Genomic DNA, 12,442 nt, shown 5'->3' with positions numbered 1-12,442 from the left:
CTTTTTAAGATTTTTTATTATTATTATTTGAAAGGCAGAGAGAGATATCTTTCACCCACTGATTCACTCCCCAAATGCCCACAACAGCCAGGGCTGGGTCAGGCCAAAGCCAAGAGACCTGAGCTCCATCAGGGTCTCTTACACGGGTGGCAGGGACCCAAGTACTTGTGCTGTTGTTAGTGGAGACGGCTGGAATAGAGGTTCTTGTCTTGCGCAAGAGAGAATTCAGGCGGGACTCAGTAGAGTGGCAAGCAAGGAAGCACAGCTGGATGAGGCTGTGCAGAAGAATGGGCCACTCTTCTGGCGGATTCTGAGAGAGCGCCCGGCCGTTCAGACTGGGTCAAACAGGGTCACGGAGCTTAGTGGGGAGAACGCACCTGACAGCCATGAGCAAAACACCTGACGGAGCAGCCAGGCGCCCAGGAAGGGCTGAGCGTGCAGTCTGGGTGCAGATTGGCGCTTACCAGGGAACGAGGTCCAGTTCTCCCCACCAGTTTTCCCTCTCCCCACCCTCTTCTCAGGGACAAAGGGTTTGCTGGGTGTGAAACAGGGGAAGTCCCTCCCAGGGTTTTATTACCCAGCGTAGCACACTTGGCGCACAGCAGAGAGGATTCTCCTGGGCAGCTTGCTTTTGTGCGAAGGCTGGGACCACCTATGAAATCACGGGTATGGGCAGTGCTTTGTAATGAAACACACTGGGCTGCTTCCGGGGTGTGTTCGCGTCTTTTCTTTAAAGATTTATTTATTGGAAGTCAGTTAAAGAGAGAGAAGGAACAACTGAAAGAGAGAGAGAGAGAGATCTTCCATCTGATGGTTCACTCCCCAGATGGTGGCAACAGCCAGGATTGGGCCAGGACAAAGCCAGGAGCCAGGGGCATCTTCCAGGCCTCCCCCATGGGTAGCAGGGGCTCAAACACTTAGGCCATCATTTGTTGCTTTTCCCTGGCCATTAGCAGGGAGCTGGACCAGACATGGAGTAGCTGGGACACGAACTGATGTCCATATGGAATGCCAGCATTGCAGGTGAAGGCTTTACCTGCTGCACCATACCCACCAGGCCGCCCCCAGGGCATGCCGCTGCATTCCTTTCCAAGGGTGCTTTGTTGCCCTCAGGCCCCTCTCACACTTCCTACTTAACACCAGCACCTGCCGCCCCCCAGGGTACACATTAGCAGGGAGCTGGACCCAAAGCAGAGCAGGGACTTGAGGCTGGAGTGGGGACTTGAACCCAGGCGCTCTGATACAGGATGGATTGTGATCACTCCAAGCAGCAGGCTGACCACTGGGCCACAACACCAACTTCCGGACTTGGTTCTAGAACTTTCACTTGTTAAGTTCCCACCGTGTGCCAGGCGGTTCACTAACGGTGCCTGCGACCACCTCCTTTAAACCGGAAAACCCTATGAAACAGGCACCACAATTAACCCATTTTACAAGTTGGGAAACAGGCTCAGAGATGTGACAGAAGACATCTCATTTGAGCTTCATGCACTCTTTTGAGGCACGTGTGATGACCCCCATTTTATGGATAGAAAAACTGGTGCCCAGGGAGAAACCAGGTGTCCAGTCACATAGCTCCACAGGTGTATTCGGGTTCTGGGAAGTGGACCTAGAGGTGTGGTCGCAGAAGCCACTTAACCGTGAAACTGGCTGTGGATACTTGAGAACTGAATCAGAAAGATAATGAAACTGCGGGGCCGGCATTGTGGCGAAGTGGGCTAAGCTGCCGCCTGCGACCCCGGCATCCCTTACAGGTGCCGGTTTGAGTCCTGGCTCCTCCGCTTCCGATCCAGCTCCCTGGTGCCTGGGAAAGCAGAAGACGGCCCAAGTGCTTGGGCCCCTGCACCCATGTGGGAGACCAGGGTGAAGCTCCTGCCTCCTGGCTTCCACCTGGCCCAGCCCTGGCTGTTGAGGCCATTTGTGGAGTGAACCAGTGAATGAATGAAAGATTCTCTCTCTCTCTCTCTCTCTCTCTCTTTCTCTCCTTCAATCTCTGTAACTCTGCCTTTCCAATAAATAGATATTTAAAAAAGGAAGGAAGGAAGCAAGCCGACACTGGTGATTGCTTCTTGCTAGCTGCCAGGCTCTCTGGATAGCCCCCACCCCCACCCCCACCCACCACCATGCACTGTGGTCCCCGAAGCTGCTGTCATTTCCTCAGTGTGGGGCTGAGGACACAGGCTTGGGAGGATGCCACCTTCCCAAGGCCACCCAGTTGGCCAGTGGCATTCCTGGCCTCAAGCCTTGCTCTTATCTGCTGACTGGCACCAGGGATAAAGTTGGGACAGGAACATTTTCTCCCCCACCCTACTCTGCTCCACCTCCTTCACCAAGCCCAGGCAAGGTGAGACTAGCCCCCCCCCCCCCCAGCACAGCCAAGGGCACCTCCCCAGCTCAGTCTGGGAGTCTGACCGCATTCTGGCCCGCAGTCAAGGCCGACGACTCACTGCCCCAGGATCCTGGACCACCACAGCCCTTTGAGCTCAGACCCCTGGAAGGGGAACCTGTCTGCCATCCAGCTGCCCTCCCAGGTAGCAGGTTCTGTCCCCAGAGGAATAAGGTCTCCAGGGGAAGCTGGCTTCCTGGGCAGGTCTCAGCTGAGTACCTGGAAGGGGGAACAGGCTTCGGAAGCCAGGTTCTAAGCTAGGAGACCATCGGGCAGGGCTGTCCGTGGAGACAGGAGGAATGTGTGGTGCTGAGCTGACCCCACCAGGTCGTCTGTTCTTGGAGGCAGCAAGTAATGGAGCGCGTGGCGCCTTCTGCCTGGGCTCACATCTCAGCTCTGCCACACACCAGCCGTGGTCCCCTCAACCCTGAGTCAGGATGGGCCTGGGGAGTGGGTGGGACAAGACAGCATAGAGGGCTCACCGTGCCTGGCACACAGTAACTGCTCAATAAATGCCAAGCCCCGCTCTGGTTCTTCCCTCTCCTTGCCCTTTGCCGGTAAGTTTGCTGTAAGCCCCCGGATTTCGAGGTGGTTTATTATGCATCACCACGCTGCCGAAGCCATTTCTGCTTCCTACACAGAGCAAAGCCAGGATTCAAGCCTCGTGAGTCTGGCTGCAGACCACAGCCTCAGCCATGTGGCCGGGGCACCATGCAGAGGGCCCTGGGAGAGATTCATGTCCTTATGGCCTCCCGGGATGGTCTCCCAGGAAGAAGAGGAGTCCATGGAGCCACCAGGAGAGGCGAGAACTTGTGCAGGCAGTGGGGACAGCACATGAAAAGTGCACAGATGTGGGGGTGGGGGAACGAGCCTCCACGTTGTGGGGCAGGAGCACAAGGGACCAGGTGGTAGCAATATTAGCAAGGGAGGGGTGGGGCTGTATCCTGGAGGCACCTAGGGACTCGAGTCTGAGATCAGACAGGGGTACCCATTGGAAGGAGGGAGCTGGGTGGGATGGGGTGGCTTCCTGCTTATTCAAGCCCAGTGAGGGGCTTCAGGGAGACCAGGTCTGTCTGGGCCTGGTGTCTGCCTCTCGCTCCAGAATCCCAAGGAGGATGGACAGGCTGCAGCAGCCCAAGAAAGCAGGGGAGGGGCTGTGGGAAGGAGGGAGCAGCATCCCCAGCCTCCCAGGGAGGGGGAAGGGTACACAGAGGGCATGCTGCCTGGAGGCTAGAACTGGGGTACAAAAGAGTCAGAGAGAGTCCTGGGATGGGGGAATCCTCAGCAACTGGTGGTGGAAACACATCCGCCCCTAAGGGGTGTGCGGCAGACTCAAAGAGTGCCCCAGGTCATACCTCCTGGTCCAGCTCAGACGCAGCCCGAGCCTCAGCACCCCGGGCACCCCTCCACCTTCCTACCACGGGGCTATCTCCAGAGCTCAGAGCTTGGGGAGCTGTTGGGCCTGCTGGCTCAGGTACTGGCTACGAGTGCAGGCAGCCAGCAGCCAGCAGCCATCCAATAGTGTGCAGCTGTGGGAGAAGCCCCTGCTTCAGGCCTTGAAGTCGCCAGGTCCTGTCTGCATGTCAGGCTTCCTGAAACCCAGGAGCCATCACCCTAAGTGCACCAGGAAAATACCTCCAGACCTTGCCTGGCCCTGGACTCTGCCCACTCCCTCCTGGGCCAGTCGAGGAGGAGCCGGAGCCACAGTGGGCAGCTCTGGGAGGAGAGAAGAAGCACAGAGGGCAGAAGTGGAGAAGCCGCCAGCCCTGGCCTCCCGTCCCGCTCCAGACCTACCCACCTCCTGACCTTGGCACTTGAAGTTCCTTCTGCCTGGAACGCACTTTGGCCCAGACAGGACCAGCTATCTAATTTGTGGGTCTCTGTACCAAATGAAGAACCAAGCCCTGGTTCAGGATTTCAGAATTTTGAGGGGCTGGCGCTATGGCGTAGTGGGTAAAGCCGCCGCCTGCAATGCCAGCATCCCATATGGGAGCCGGTTCAAGTCTCGCCTGCTCCACTTTCAATCCCGCTCTCTGCTGTGGCCTGGGAAAGCAGTAGAAGATGGCCCAAACCCTTGAGCCCCTGCACCCATGTGGGAGGCCTGGAAGAAGCTCCTGGCTCCTGGCTTCAGATCAGCACAGCTCCAACTGTTGCAGCCAACTGGGGAGTGAACCAGCGGATGAAAGGCCTCTCTCTCTCTTTGCCTCTATCTTTCCTTCTCAACTCCGACTTTCAAATAAATAAATACGTCTTTTTAAAAAAGCATTTTTGAGATAGCAGCAGCAGAGCATTAAACCAAACCTGGGCGCTTCTAAAGCACAGGGCCTGGGCAACCGCCCTGTTCACCCGACCATGACCATGCAGCTGGCCTCCTGCCGGCCTCCTCTCCACCCTCAGACCTCTGCCTAAATGCCCCGAGGGGTTGGCGTTTGGTGCAGCAGATAAGATGCTGCACACCCCACATCCGAGTGTCTGGGTTGAAGTCCCAGCTCCGCTTTCCATTGCAGCTTCCTGGGAGGCAGCAGGTGACGGCTCAAGTATTTGGGTCTCTGTCATCCAGGTGGAGACCTGCATTGAATTCTTGGCTCCTGGCTTTGGCCTGGCTCAGCCCTGGCTGCTGCAGGCATTTTGGGGGAGTGAACCAGCAGAAGGAAGAGGTCTCTCTGTTTTCTTCTCTCTGCCTTTCAAATAAATACACACAAAACTAAAAAAACAAATAAGAAAGGTCACCTTATCAGAGATGCTTTCCCTGACCATCTATATGATAGCTCCAAGCCCCCTCCCCTGACCTGTTACCCACTAGGCACACTTCTCACCCTCCCCTCTGCCAGGGTATTCAGCACCCATGGCAGACCTGCTAATCCTTCCCAGAGACCATCAATTTTGGTGCCCTGTTGCTGCTGGACACTGGGTCTTCAAAACATCCACAGAAAAACTATGTGTGGATTTCAAAGTGGTTTTGCACCAAAATAAACTTGTATTACTTTGTTATACAACATGTCTGAACAGGATCTAGTTTGAAGCACTAACAAAGATAAGGGTTTGACAAGGTCCTTATCAGAGCAACATGAATTCTGCTAAAATTGATGTAAGAACGAACGTTAAATTGATGGTGAAGCTTGGCTGGAAGAATGTTGAAATGACTGATGCTTTATAAAAAGTCAGTGAGGGCGGCTGGTGCTGTGGCATAGCAGGTAAAGCCTGCTATGGGGGCTAGGGGGATCTGCACCACCAGCATCCTATATGGGTGCCGGTTCTTGTCCTGGCTGCTCCTCTTTCAATCCAGCTCCCTGCTAATGTGCCCGGGGAAAGCAGTATAAGATGACCCAAGTCCTTGGGCCCCTGCACCCACATGAGAGACCTGGAAGAAGCTCCTGGCTCCTGGCTTTAGATTGGCCCAGCTCCTGAAGTTGCAGCCATTTGGGGAGTGAGCCAGCAGATGCAAGACCTCTCTCTCTGAAACTCTCTCTCTGTGTCTGTAACTCTGCCTCTCAAATAAATAAATAAATCTTTAAAAAAAAAAGTTTACAAGGACAATGACCCAAAGAAACCAGCAGTTGACAAATGGATAACCCATCTTAAGAAGGGCGCAGATGAAGCCATGGTGGCAGACCATTCACATCAATTTGTGAAGAAAAAACTCATCTTGGGGCTGGCGTTGTGGTGTTACAGGCTAAGCCACCGCTTGTGACTCCCGCATCCTATATGGGCACTGATTTGTGTCTTGGTTACTCCACTTCTGATCCAGCTCCCTGCTAATGTTAGGTAGGAAGTCAGAGATGAGCGTATGTGTGTGTGACAAAGGCCCAAGGAACTGACATCCAGGTCCAGCATCCGCATCTCAAAGTCATCCTGATAACCTTCCAGGTGCAGCCAGTATCTGCACTTCGAACATCCTGCCCCTTCTACCCGATAACCATCCTGCCCCTTCTACCCGATAACCATCCTTGCTCTAAGGCGGGGCGACGCCAGCCAGGCTTCTCCTGTCTGATAACTTCAGGGGAAAATTCAGAAAGGAATTTTTCGTATTACATCCAAAAAGTCCTTTGTTCTGGAGGAGAAGAAGGAGAGGGGGAGGGAAGGCAAGACCCATCCCCTTAAAAGCCCCAGCCTAGATGTGCACTGCGCACTCTCTCTCAGGTCCTGTCTGGAGAGGTGCCCGCCCGTTCTTGCGGATGTCCCTACCCTAATAAACCTTGCTATTCTGCTTTCCACTGCTCTCTGTCTCACGCCTGAATGCTTTCTTGCACGAAGACAAGGACTTTGCTTCTCCTGTAACACTAATACTCCTGAGAAAGCAGTGGAAGATGACCCAAGTGTTTGGGTCCCTGCACCTGCGTGGGAGGCCTGGCGGAAGCTCCTAGCTTCCCGCTTCAGCCCGGCCTGACCCTGGTCATTGGGGCCATTTGAGGAGTGAACCAGTGGATGGAATATTTTCTCTCTATTACTCTGCCTTTCAAATAAATAAAATAAATCTCAAAAAAAAAAGAAAAAGAAAAAATCATCTTGCTTGTGCCCTAACTCAAACAGATTAATGACTAACAGTAAAAACAATAGCCAGCACCATAGGCATCTCATCCAGCTCAGCTTACGCCATCGTGAGTGAAAAATTCCGTCAGAACTGCTGTGCTGAGATCAGCTGCAGGCCCGGGCGGAGCCTCCCATGGAAATGTGAAACAAGTGCCTACAAGATCCGAGGCGCCGCTTTGAAGATCCATAACAGCAGATGAAACTCGGCTGTTCCGAGAGATCCCGAGGGCACAGTAGGATCAGGGCAGTGGCTACCAAGAGGTGGACGTGGGCGAGCCAGACCAGTCCAGAGCGAAGGCCGTGGCAGTGGGTGTGGGGGACGCCCAGGCATTTTGCCTGTAGGCTTTGTGGAGGGCCAAAGAATGATAGCAACAGCTCATTGTGAGAGTGTTCCGAGTGAGACAAGCTTTAGCAGCAAAGCTCCTGGGAAGCTGTGCCATTGCCCTTCTCCACAGCAACGTTTCTGGGCTGGGCCAAGTGGGAGCCGGGAGCCAGAAACTCCACCCATGTCTCCTGCAGGGGTGACAAGGACCCAACTCCCTGAGCCATCGCCAGGGTGTGCGTGAGCAGGAAGCTGGCATGAGAAGCAGAGCCAGGACTCGAACCCAGGCTCTCCATATGCGTGCTGGTGTCCCAGGGAGCATCACTTGCCCCTGGAGATGGTGACGTCATGGGAACTGCTCATGCTTTCAGTCAAGGGCCCGGAAGAACCAGCCCTGCGAAAGGCAGCCGGCGCCAAACACAGAACTGTTTTCTTTGGTTCTACACAAGCCCTGCCTTGTTCAGTGTGCTGGCTCCTGGTGCACACGTACACGCACACACACACCCTCACCAAATAGCGCTGCACCAGTTAAAGTGTGTGCTGCTGTGCCTTGCTGCTCAACGCTCCTGGAGATCAGTTCTCGCGTGTTCGCCGAGGCTTCCTCCTTTGCTCGCCCCACCTCCTGATGGACATTTAGAGGGTTTCCAGTCATTTGCTGATGAGCACCCTTTCACCACCTCGTTTCACTAGTGGGCAAAGACACGGGCCTGGAAGCAGAATGAGTGGGTGAAGGGGATTTAGTAGGCATGGCCAAGCTCCTGGAGCGGTGGACCGAAGTGCCTCCTCCTCTCGCCTGTGGAGCGTGGGCCAAGCCTTGTGTTCTCTGCCCACCTGTGGGTGAAGATGGACTCTCGGTTCCCTTTCAGCTCACGTTTCTCTTGAGAGGCTGAACAGCTGTTAAAGTACATTTGAAGAAGAAATCCAGCCCAGAGCCCTCCTCCAACACACGAGCCCCTTTAAGTGCCTTATTCCCTGAGGTTTCCTGTCCAGATTCCGGGAGTTTCTGCTTTAGACAGAAGACAGAAGGCAGTGCTGTGCTCTTGTGTTTCCTCCACGTTTCGCACACACGTGTACCCCGGTGCTGGTCAGGATGACCTCGGGCAGGGCGCAGTGACTTCAGTCGGCCTGCGTTTGTTGCCCAGGCCGCACGTGTTGGCTGAATCGCTCCTCCAGGTCGTCCCCACGCTGGGCCCGGGCTGACGCTGCAGCCGCCTCTGCAGAGGTTAAGGGAGTATGGCACAGCGGCGAAGGGAAATTTCCCTCCACCCTCCCAAGTCTCCCTGGAATACAGTGACAGAGATGAAGCAGGAGAAAAGGCACACAAACACATTAGTGTGCAAAGGGGGTGGGGGAACCCCAGGAATGTGATTGTGTTGTGCCTGAGCGAGTGCGAACAGAGGAGCACCACACAATCTGACCAAGGTCATTTATTGCCAGAGTGGAGAGCAGGCTCATGCCCTAAAGAACTCTCTACCCCGAAGCTCAAAGCAGCAGAGTTTATAAAAGCAAAAAGCACAAGGAGAGGAGGGGTTGCTAGGCTGAGGGGATCCATGGTTACTAGGGTCAAGCTGACCTAAGGCCTATGAGAAACTAATATCAATTACAGTCTTGACAGTAGACGAATTACAATGTTAACATGAATCCAGGTGCAGCCTATCTGTTTTAAGCTTGAGCAATCGTGATGGGGAGTGTCTGTGCTCTGCCAAGTGGGAAGCAGTGTGCTGTTACCGTAGGAGTACTGTTCATGTCTGAGTTTTAGATCATAGTTTCAGGCCAGAGTCTTGGGGTGGGGGTGCTTTCTCAAGACAGAGTCTCTTGGGGCCGGCACCGTGGCTCATTTGGTTAATCCTCCTCCTGCAGCACTGGCATCCCATGTAGGCACTGGGTTCTAGACCCGGTCGCTCCTCTTCCAGTCCAGCTCTCTGCTGTTGCCCGGGAAGGCAGTGGAGGATGGCCCAAGTGCTTGGGCCCTGCACCCACATGGGAGACTGGGGGTGGAGGGCACCTGACTCCTGGCTTCGGATCGGATCGTCATGGCACGCAGGCCACAGCACACCAGCCTTTTTCTCTCTGTCTCTCAAAAAAAAAAAAAAAAAAAAAAAAAAAAAAGAAAAGAAAAGAAAAGAAAAATAGATGTAGTCTCAGGTGCTCTAAAATGGAGTCCCTACTGTCAAGGTGTCACTTCAAAGGGGGGGGGAGAGAGAGAGAGAGAGAGAGAGAGACCTTCCATTTGCTCGCTCACTCCTCAGTTGCCTGCAACAGCCAGGGCGGGGCCAGGCAAAGCCAGGAGCAGGGGAGCTCCATCCAGTTTCCCATGTGGTGGCAGGGACCTAAGAACTCGGATCATCATCAGTCGCCTTCCCCAGGTGCATCAGCAGGAAGCTGGGTGGAAAGCGGCAGAGCCAGGACAGGAACCGGCACTCCCATACGGAGGGGCTAGCGTTGCATTCCAAGTGGTGGCTTTACCCGTCGAACCATAACACCTACCCCAAGAGGTGGAATTTTATATGTCAATTATGCCTCAATAAAGCTGTTATAACATGCTGATTGATATCTTTTTTGGAATTAGCATCTTTAAACAATGCGTTTTGAAATCTTTATCTCCTCACTGTCACAGGGTATCATTTTTCAGACTCACTCTGTGGCCTTCTGGGACCTACACGTGTGTTTGAGCTCTGGGCTTGGGATACGCTCACTTTGCCTGCTTTCCTGAGAGCCGTTTCCTCTTGAAGCCTGGCTGAGCCTGGCAGGGCCCCTTGGGCACAGGTATTTCCCAGCCAGAGAAAACTGGGGCTGAGAGAAACAAAAGGCCTTGCCAAGCTGCACAGGCCTTAGGCAGCGATTTTGCTGTTGTCCAGTGCAGACCGGCTTCCTGACACAAGCACCGGGAAGCAGTCCCGAGCAAGCTGCACTTGGTACGCCACAGGCAGCCCCTCCCTTCTTTCTTGCCCAAGCCACTCCAACTCCTCTGCACACTGCTTGCAGCCTGGTGCTCTTCCCGTTCACGTGTGCAGACACAATCTCCTCTTTAGAAAGAGATTTAGAAAGTCCAGTACCATTAGCTAACAAAATTCTCATCTCCTGGGGCCAGCACTGTGGCGCAGAGGGTCAGGCTGCTGCTCACGACACCAGCATCCCATTCTGGAGCGCTGGTTCGAGTCCTGGCTGCTCCATTTCTGATGCAGCTCCCTGCTAAGGGCCTGGGAAGGCAGCGGAAGATGGCCCACGTGCTTGGGCCCCTGCCACCCACATGGGGGACCTGGATGAGGCTCCTGGCCCCTGGCTCTGTCTAGACCTGCTCAGAGCCACGGCAGCCATTCGAGTAGCACAGCAGTAGATGACGTCTCTTTCTCTCTGTGTGTGATTGTACCTGTCCAACAGATGAACAAGTAAGCCTTTAAAACACTTCTTTTGTCTCTTGTTTGATCAGAAGCTTCACTGTGTGCTCTGGAAGAACAGAGCCGGGCGGGGGAGAGAGAAGCTTGGAGGGGGCTTCTTCGTCCCTTCTTGCCTGTGGTCATAGCTGGGCTTTGCTGCCTTTGGGAATAGCAGGTACCCTGGGTCCTTCTGTGGATTTCCAGGCAAACCACCATGCCCTCCCCCCCGCCCCGCATTCTCGGGCACGGGCAGCACCCTGGCTCAGCCTGCGGCTTCACCCCTTAGCTTCTGCACTTCCCCTTCTCCCGCCCTGGGAACAAAGCCCCTTGGGCAGGGTCCTTTTCACAAGGCTCCCACACCACCTTTCTTCCTAAGGTTCCATTTACCCCCTACGGAAGCCACCAGCCCCCACCCCCGGGACAGGACAAGAGCTGCCTGCTCCCAGAACTACTGCTTATGGCTGTTGGCCCTTCATGTACATTCCGGAGACTGTCAGAGTCCTGGGGCGGAAGGTGAGCTTGGCTTTCACGTTTCCAGCACTCACATTTCCTTCACAGATGAACAGACTTAGGCCCAAACACAGCGAGCAGAACTGGTGGTATTAGAACCCCAGGTTGCCTGACCCCAAAACCCTTTTTGTTCTTCCACGTCAAAGGAGTCCCTTGGCATGCCTGTTCATCAGTTTCAAGGTCATTGCCATCATCCAGAGCAAATATTTAGTAAGCAGCAAGTGATGATAGACAGGTCAAACAATCTGGGCAGACTGGAGGCCCAGGGCTGGGCAAAGGGCAGCAGTAGAAGGGAGACAGAACTGCTTAGCTAAGGTCTGTCCTGCGGTCCAGGCCCAGGAATCCAGAAAGTAAGGGGGAAAACACCGGGTTATCTGCAGCTCAGGGGTCAAGGAAAAGGAGGTCACCACCGCTGTCCAGGGCTAACAGAGTGGTTTCCAAACCTTGCTGCAAATGGGGTCACAGAGCCTTTAACGATCCTGATGCCTGGCCCAACCCCTGACCCCGGGGTCTGAGCGGGATGGGGACAGCAAGCACTTTGGCGATTCTAAGTGTGTGGCAGAGTTTAGAGCAGGGACAGGGTGTGGGGTCTGTGTCTACCTCTTAGCAACCTCCCTGGAGCTCAGATAGGAGGAGGTGGCAGTGGCATAGCCTCCGCGAGCCCACGGTTCTGGGGCAGAGAGCTCAGGGGGCTGGGCTGGCCCAGGCGGTGGAGTGAGCCTATTCTGTGTCATTGACTGCGTGTGACCTTGAACAAGCTGCTTGCCCACTCTGGCCTCAGGCCATCTGTCCGGAGAAGAAGGAGATTAAACTTGTTGAGCGTTAAAGAACCCTCTGGCTCGTCCCCCTGTTCTGGAACACGCTAGGCCCACACAGGCTGCACCCCTAGTGTGAGATAAGCCTGGATGGAGCCGGATGGAGCCGGATCTCAGGTTTGTAAACAACGCTGTGCTCTCCGTCAGTCTGGGCAGGGGGCAGGCGCAGATGTTCCCCGGGGCAGCCGTGGCCCCTCCCTGGACGGCCCGGCCGCTCCGCTCACACGGCCAGGCCGGGTGTATGGCCGTGGAAATGTCCTCTCTGCCCTCTCGCCCAGCCCAGGAAACGTGGCTGTGCTTCAGCTTCCAAGTGGAAACTTCCACTCTGCCCTGACAGCTGGTGGGAGATGCAGCCCCGGGGAGCTGGAGACAGACAGAGACCATGGCCGTGGGGAGGAGGACAACTCATGGCTACGGGCCTCACGGGGTCAGCCAGGGGTCCAGGGAGCTGCCTCAACCGATGCTCACTGAGCACGTCGCCTCCAGGGACACAGTCACCAAT

Source organism: Oryctolagus cuniculus, chromosome 7 (genome assembly GCF_051225735.1).
Source record: "Oryctolagus cuniculus isolate XC-2025 breed Fujian yellow rabbit chromosome 7, ASM5122573v1, whole genome shotgun sequence".
NCBI classification, from domain to species: Eukaryota; Metazoa; Chordata; class Mammalia; order Lagomorpha; family Leporidae; genus Oryctolagus; species Oryctolagus cuniculus.
The sequence above is the reverse complement of the archived record's forward strand: the minus strand, read 5'-3'. Positions refer to the sequence as shown.